This window comes from Macrobrachium nipponense, chromosome 40 (genome assembly GCF_015104395.2).
Source record: "Macrobrachium nipponense isolate FS-2020 chromosome 40, ASM1510439v2, whole genome shotgun sequence".
In the NCBI taxonomy this organism is placed as follows: Eukaryota; Metazoa; Arthropoda; class Malacostraca; order Decapoda; family Palaemonidae; genus Macrobrachium; species Macrobrachium nipponense.
The window spans coordinates 23,979,574-23,988,421 of NC_061101.1; the positions used below are offsets into that span (position 1 = coordinate 23,979,574).

At 37.4% G+C, this 8,848-nt stretch overlaps 1 protein-coding gene across 4 annotated transcripts in view; it reads left to right on the forward strand.

The window, feature by feature from the left end:
• The window catches only part of LOC135212006 (multidrug resistance-associated protein 1-like), a 198,822-nt gene that overhangs the window by 1,871 nt on the left and 188,103 nt on the right, over window positions 1-8,848 (forward strand). Inside the window, exon 1 of one of the 4 annotated variants that reach the window (XM_064245283.1) lies at window positions 68-88. The exons of the other annotated variants lie outside the window; for them this stretch is intronic. The gene's annotated coding sequence lies outside the window, so the exon portion shown is untranslated. Of the gene's footprint in view, window positions 1-67; window positions 89-8,848 lie in introns of those variants that run through there. 4 annotated transcript variants of the gene reach the window in all.

Consider the following 8,848-nt stretch of genomic DNA (forward strand, 5'->3'; position numbering starts at 1 on the left):
AACCGCGTGGTTTTTTTTGTCGTAAGCGGTTGCAGTGCAAGTTGGCTCGTGATGTTTCTCTTAAGCGGCCGTTAGATATTTGAAAGTGGTTAGTCTTTTAGAATCGTTCGTACCTAATCCTTCTTTAATTAAAAGAGAACACGAACTGTTCTTTCGTGTACTTTTGAACAGGGTTGCAAAGTATCACGATTCTAGACCTACGTTTGATATCTTGCACCAAGTGGGAAATCGCGCGATGATTTTCCTCGGTTAACTCATGCATCCGGAAAGTATCTGCTTTTTTTTTTTATCAGGCTTAATTAATCATATGTTCATTTCAACTGGAGAGAGTGAAGATTCCCTTCGTGGTCCTCTGAATATCCAAGTAATACCTAATTTATATCGCTGTAACGTGTAGTATTGCATTTCTTTGCAACAAGAAACACTTGGCTTAGTACTAAGGCTTGTTTGTTAATAACAGTTGTCAAACCAGTCAGTCTTTAGGCATGGAATTGTCTGCTGTGTTTACCTGCAAATTAAGCCTGACGATTCCCGTGCGTACATATATATATATATATATATATATATATATATATATATATATATATATATATATATATATATATATATATATATAATATATATATATATATATATATATATATATATATATATATATATATATATATATTTATATTTGGGATTGGGAAATATGGAGTTTAGTACCAAGCTTGTTCAGTCTTACGTTTAATTACCGCAAACGACGTGTCCATCTTTGGATCAGCTGTCAACAAAAACGTGGAAATAGTTTGTCTCGCAAGTGAGTGCAAATGTGCAGTATCAATGTTGCAATTTTATCGGAATGGAAGGAAAACTGAAGATAAGGTCATCTGAAAAAGTCTTTGAGAAAAATCCAAGATAATTACTTGAATGAGTCTACCAAAGGAGTGGTTGATAAGATGAACAGAGAAGTGCAGGTTTCTGTAGGTTAAGCCTTCGAGTTTGAATGAATAAGGTCCGTTTCATGCCAGTACAATAACTTTTTTTAAGAAGAGTAATATCAGATTTATATTCACGTCAACACAGTAACTGGACATTAAAATATCTGTTTAGTTAGGAATAAAGATTGCCTCGGCATACCATTCAGCGAGATTGAAGACATACACCAAAGAGGATGAAAGGAAACTACAGAATTTTGGTCTGAAACTCATATTAATGTGTCAGCCAAATTAACCACGCTGATTCCAATTCGTGTTGTCGCCAAGGCTATTTTCTTTTGGTAAAACTTTTCTTTTAAATTATGTTCATCTATGTAGAAAAACTTTACATCAGCTGCTCCCTACATTTATGCAGGAGGCACCATTAGCATGCCCTAGAATTATTTTTGAAAGAACATTGTTTGGTGTATTTTAATGCCTGACAATTATGAATATATGGTTGATATTAACGGGAAGGAAGACTGATTTAATATTAATCAATCGAGGTATATAAGTCCACAATTTACAGTTTGGCTAAAATACAGTCTTCTGTGACATCCACAAAATACAGTTCCACTTATTTGTAGAAACTATGATCGGTATAATACTGCAAACTTTTGCGGTATAAGTAGACAGGATAAAGATAAACATTTTATGGTGCAATATATTATAGGTTTGATAGGACTGCATTGAAACTGAAAATAGTAGTGTCCTGTAACAATAAAAGCCTTTACTCCAATATGGGTGTTAATATCTACGGTTAGGATGGCTGCAAAACGGGTAGTAAAATAGCAAATGACAAGAATGAGAATGTACTTCTTGTGATAGTACTAGAAGAAAAGCAAAGAGAAAGTATAAAGGGGGTGGGACAATACTGAATGAATTGATTGTTGAATGTATTAAACGAATATTTTACAAACAGTAACATAGTTGGATGAGAAAAGTAGTGGTGGAGGATCGAGATGCCTGGAGGCAATTCATTCATTAATGGGAAACCACCTCGAGGATTAAAGCATTTTTGCATTTGATAAAGTGCTGCTTACCTCTGGATACAGCCAAACAATAATGGTAAACTAAAAATTGCCCAAAATATTTGCCCGCGTGTCTACCACTTTGTTTACAAATTTAACAGCTATGTCTTGAGAATCAAATGCAGCAAAGGTTCTCTGTGAACATTGACAGATCATGGTTTTACTTGTGTTGTACGTATATATTTTATATATTATTAACAGCCTCATTTCCAGCATCTGTAATGTAAAACTTAGAGGAAACATTTGGCGTGGACAATAATTGAAAGTTGTTCCATCCCCAACCGTCCCGCCCCCGCAGTTGACTTACATGTCTTGTTGTATAGACTTGGTGCACAGCACGTACAAATGCTCTCTCCTCTGACTTCAGTTTGTTCTAGGTTCAAATAGCCTATATGCCTCACTTGAATGTCTGGTTACAATATTCATTTCACGCCTTAAAGGAGCTTGAGCAGTTTCGCCGATGTTCATATTTGAGTGCTCTAAAGATTGCCATTAGTATCTTATATTCTAGTCTTGCTTTTAGCGGGAGCCAATGGTGTTAGTGGAACAAGGGAACGTTGCACTTTTATTTATCTGGCGGCTTTATTTTGTACTCCTTGCAATTTTCTTAGTAGGTAGTTGGGGAGACCATAGTATATATAATATAGTTGCAGTAGTTAAGCCGCGAAAGTATTTGGTTGCAAATTGGTGTTTTCCGAGTATCTTCGGTTAGATATTTTCAATACTGCCTTGTGGGACTCCTTTTGTTAGGTCACTCCTTCTGATTTCACATTTGATGTAGCTATTGTAACCTTTCCTGTATTTTTAGTAGCTTTTTTTTACCTTAGGTCGGGCATTACCAGGATGCCACATTTTCCACATGGTATAATTGTTACCGTATTTGTTATAATTACGAAAATTTTACCATATTTATAATTGCGAACAATTTGGACTCTGTTGAGTGCTTTTTTCTGTAGGCTGACTGATCATCAGGTATAATGTGAATTGTTCTAAGCGTTTCCAAGTTTGCTCGTGAACTAACATTTCAATAAGTTCGATATTGGTCTATAGAAGTTTAGATTTTCTTTACCGCCTTTTCCTTGATAGGCAGGGTTTATACTTTATACAAGTAAGTTTTTCGCTATCTAGGAGGCATGCCTGTGCTTAACTCATTTTAACAATATCGAGATATATCCGCAACTCTTCCTTCCTTTCCAATATCAAATCTCGCAACCTATCTTGTTACTTAATACTAAGACACCGTTCACTTTTATCTCTCTATCTTTCTGTGACGAGTATTTTTTTTCATTTATGTACGCCACGTACAGCAGTTTCCTTTAACTTGCAAACTTTTGTATAGCTCTCGACGATTTTTTAAGCTTCTCACCCATGAGTCAGAGCTGCTACAAATTTTATATCAAACGAGAAATCACACTGACTTGCACATTTTGTGAGTGAATTCAGTTGTCATATTCCTCTGAATTTTCAGGATACAGATATCTTTCAGTCAATGACTTACGCAACTTTAAAGTTTTCTGTAAGATGGGTTTATGATGTGTAAATAAGACATATTGAAATTCAAGTATATTGTTTAACCGACAGACGAAGGTGAAAAATTGAGAAAATACATAGCTTAGAATAAAGCAAACCAACCAACCCTTTGCATCAGTATCCAGTCCAGAATTTAATCAGTTCTTTTAGATCCATTTTGTAACTAATACTGATTTTGTGGTCCGTCTTTCTTATCTTATCTTGGTTCTGTCAAGAGTTGGGAATGTCTTTGTGTATGATTCTACTGCTACATAAAAGTGCCTTATCTTTAAGTTGCTGCTCTTGTTAGTCTTATCTGGCTTTGTGTCCGCACGGGCTCGTGGTCTGCTAGTTTTTTTGTATTATCTGGTAAGTATTTCGGTGTGTTAGTGTGGTTTTTATGAATAAGATAAATTTCCAAGTGATGGTATGAGTAACACTGGACTATAATGATTTACAGTCTACATTAGGTATGCCCATTTAATATCATTAGTCTATCGGAAACACTGTCAGCACTACATACATAACTATTTGGAAGGTGGTATATGCTCTCCCATAGATAATGATAGGCATTCCCAACCAATCAGCATGGGCGTCATCTGGTGGGGGGGGAGGGTGGGGGGGGTGGGCGGCCGAGTGGACAAAGCCTTCCTTCCCTCTTTTATTTGGGGGGGTGGGGGGACAAATATCAATTTATAATCAATTTATACCCCACTTTTTCCAAACCAACTTTGATGTAACATATGCTAAAAATGAGGCTATTAATATTATGAAATATATACTCAACACACAAGTATTAAATATTAAAATAGTCAATTGATAGATTGTCATTTTTTCATAGATTCGTGGTCAAATTGATTGTTCATTTAGATTTTGACTGACGCAAGGCCAATAGAATTCTGTTGGCCTTGGACTGACGCATCCCATTGTTTACATACGAGGTCGGCAAACGCCAACGCTTGCAGCGGCTACCTTTGAGTTTATTACTATTTTTCCTGCATCTAAGCCTTTGATTTTCTTAACAGACGTTATTTATTGACAAATATAGTATGTTTTTATGGTAGACCTGAAAATGGAATGGCGCTGTTTGGAAGTTACGCCATCGCTAGGTTGCTGAACTGAGGATTCTTTTGAGGCTGAGCGGTCGTCCAGTACACTTACCATATATGGAGATTCAGGGTCTCTGTAACACGGTTTTTTGGACTTTGCTCCTTGTCAAAGCATCGGATGTAGCTGAAAGTTGACATATGTATATTTTACAACCACACACAAATTTTGTCAGCATTATCAATAACCTAAACCCGATAGTTTTGATTTTTATAGAGTAAAAATGATCTAGGCCGACGCCATGGCCAATGATTACGAGCCAAGAGTCGAAAAACATTCATTACGTAAGCAAGGTAAACAAACGCCATATTAACTAAATGTTGCCCGCCCATCCACCAGACAGAAATGCCATCGGCTCTGAAACCCAAAGACTTTATGAATGGCGGAACAATACATAGATGTGGGTGGGGTATCAGTGCTAGCGTAGTAATACTACTGTAGCAGTAGTGCCGCAACAGTATAGCAGTAATATACATGAATTAAACGTTTAGAACAAACTGCTGGGATCCTTGAGATCATTTAGCACTTCTTACAACTACTCGAGAAATTAGTTTTTATAGCCAGAAGTTAATTTTCTAATCCAACAATGCCCATGGTAGCCTTCAGTGTTATCCTGAATTATAACGAGGCGAAAGTGGGTGAGCCTCATGAAGTCACCATTCTGACGATAATTATTGGTGAAGGTCTAAAGCCAATAAACGGTACCGGCTATTTTTTTTTCAGTAAATAGGTAGATAGCCAATAAATAAAAATTGCTTGACATTGGATATAACTAGCAGTTATCAAAAATCACGCTTGTCTACTATGTTTTTGGTAATTACCAACTATTCCCTACATCTTGTCAATCTGATTGTGACCTATAAAGTAGACTGTAATTTCTTTGGAAACTTATTTTGGGTGTTAGACTAATAATCGAAGTGTTTTTTGTATTTATTAACATATTTTGTTGGTTTGTTCATTATGACAATTATAAGTGGGGAGGTTCCAGAGTTCATAAAGGTGTACTGCTTTGCTTGTATTTAAATTTGTAGTCATTGTTGCCAGAGGTTTAGCCTTCGTTACGTATAGCCAATCATCCATCGAGAAAGAGGGAAGAAATGATGTCATAAGTACGTAACGAGTGCGTTCGAAACCTTTTCTCTGAGTAAGTTGGCCCGTCTTCAAAAAAGGTCACTTTTACATTATAAGTACCAAATTTATTCAACCTACGTAGTGCAGAATACACTCAAAAATTTATGTGTTGATATAATATGTATTCCTCAATGAGCGTTATATTTATGAAATGCATAGATAAAAAGTTATTTGCGAAAAAACCGTGTTACAGAGGCCCTGAATCTCATAGTAGGCGCAAGAAAACTTGGTTGTGTTCCACCATCAGGGGCGTAACTGATTCTAAAAAGCTGTGGGGGTGGGGGGGAAGGCAATGGGGTGGGTGGCGAGCGAAGCGAGCCTGTTCAGCACTTTTTTAGGGGCACTGCAAGGCCTACAAGGGAAGGTAAACTAAATAATATGGGTGGTTTTAACGTTAAGCATCTGGAAAGCAATTATGCGTCCCTATGCATGAATGCCGTGAAATATTTGGTGGACACGCTTACCCTATCACGTAAAGCATTTGTCAAACTAGCTTGTGCATCATTGATTTTCAATATATATATATACATAAGTAAAAATCACTAGCCAATTTCTTATAGCACCTTAAATCTTTTGGAACTTTCTGCCTTATTGTTCAAAACAATATGATACAAGGGAGGTAGGATTTCGCCCCTTCCCAGATATACAGTAAATCAAAATAATAATAATAAAATAATAATAATAATAATAATAATAATAATAAAAAGTATAGAGGACTGCGTAAACATCGAGAACAGAGCACTGGCAATATCTGAAAACCAGTGAAGACGAGTGGCTAAAGAGTGCATGGGAAGAAGGACTGATAAAAGTAGACGAAGACCAGAAATATACAGAGACAGGAGAAAGACAGACAGAACAGAGGACTGGCACAACAAACCAATGCACGGACAATACATGAGACAGACTAAAGAACCTAGCCAGCGATGACAATTGGCAATGGCTACAGAGGGGAGAGCTAAAGAAGGAAACTGAAGGAATGATAACAGCGGCACAAGATCAGGCCCTAAGAAACCAGGTAATGTTCAAAGAACGATAGACGGAAATAACATCTCTCCCATATGTAGGAAGTGCAATACGAAAAATGAAACCATAAACCACATAGCAAGTGAATGCCCGGCACTTGCACAGAACCAGTACAAAAAGAGGCATGATTCAGTAGCAAAAGCCCTCCACTGGAGCCATGTGCAAGAAACATCAGCTACCTTGCAGTAATAAGTGGTACGAGGACCAACCTGAAGGAGTGATAAGAAAACGATCAGGCAAAGATCCTCTGGGACTATGGTATCAGAACGGATAGGGTGATACGTGCAAACAGACCAGACGTGACGTTGATTGACAAAGTCAAGAAGAAAGTATCACTCATTGATGTCGCAATACCATGGGACACCAGAGTTGAAGAGAAAGAGAGGGAAAAAAATGGATAAGTATCAAGATCTGAAAATAGAAATAAGAAGGATATGGGATACGCCCAGTGGAATCGTACCCATAATCATAGGAGCTCTAGGGCACGATCCCAAGATCCCTGAAAAGGAATCTAGAAAAACTAGAGGCTGAAGTAGCTCCAGGACTCATGCAGAAGAGTGTCATCCCAGAAACGGCACACATAGTAAGAAAAGTGATGGACTCTTAAGGAGGCAGGATGCAACGGAACCCAACCCCACACTATAAATACCACCCAGTCGAATTGGAGGACTGTGATAGAGCAAAAAAAAAAAAAAAAAAAAAAAAAAACAAAAAAAAAAAAAAAAAAAAAAAAAAAATAATAATAATAATAGTAATAATAATAATGATGATAATAATAATTCAAGACAAAGTACTTATAGATACTAATACATATAGGCTACAGCCTACAGGATTTATAATGGTGCTATATTTACCTTATATTGAAATGCATTCACAGAAATTAAAAGCAGGGAGAGGCAGAATAAGCTATATAGGCAGCCAAGACTTTTGTCTTCCTTTCTAACATAGAAAAAAAAAGCAATACATGGGGTTGGAAATTGCCAAATATATTTTGTCGAGCCTCATTTGACTGAGCTATGAATTCTTGACTATAGTGATGTCATCTAAGCTTGTCAGGTGATCTTGGTGTATATGACAAAAGAGTATATGTGGTTGAGTCGCATCTGTGTCATAGAAGATCTCAAGTATGTCTTCAGTCTTCGTCAAACAGAAAAGGAACGCTCTGCTGAGCATGACCCGGCTGGTGAGATCATGACTATTCTCAGCAACTTTTCTAACAGGGGAAACAATATGACCTCAGTTCAGGTGTCATCTCGCAGAATAGCTTTTTGGCGTCAGCAATGGATTTTGGCTAGTACTGTGATCTGAAAAATCCAAGTTGTAGTTTTAAACTTTCAAAGTCAACAAGCTCTGGGTATCTTTTGACTGTGTCAGTTTCAGCAGCATCAGTTTTTTGTACCTCAATAAAAATGTTGATGTGAAGTACTCGTCCAGATTCAGCATAGCACTGTCGATGGCCCGAAAGAAAGCCAGCTCTATAATTATACTTCGAATGATGCAGGGACATGCTCAGTTGTAGGTGTAGAATCATACTTTTTCGGAACTTTTCGTCTCCTTGGCAAAGTTAATGATTCCAATTGCTGCTCATTGCAATTCTCTTCAGGGTGACAAAAAACGTCATGAAAAGCTGCATTAGTCCGAACAAACTGCAGTTGTTCTCTGGCACCGTCAACTACCTCGAGCATGTTCTTAAAAACTTATATAGATTTTCTTCAGAGGTTCAAAGAAAACTTCAGGACACTGTCTTTAAGATGTAACAATTAAAATTTCCTTGCTCTTGCTCTGTCTTCGTAGGAGCGTGATATTTAACCACAATATTTATTATTTTGGGGGTGGGGACAGAGTATACTGTGTCCCCCCTAACTCAAACCTTTGGGGGACACGTCCCCCCCGTGAGTTACGCCCCTGTCCACCATTACCAAAAACGGCTTAAATGGTTGCTGACTGAGACTTCTTTTCAGGCTGAACGGTCATTCAGTACACATAGGCGCAAGAAAACTTGGCTGCGTTCATCCATTACCAAAAACGGCTCAAACCATCTTATGATCTGACATGTAACCCGAGAACTTCTTGAAAACAACTGACAGACAC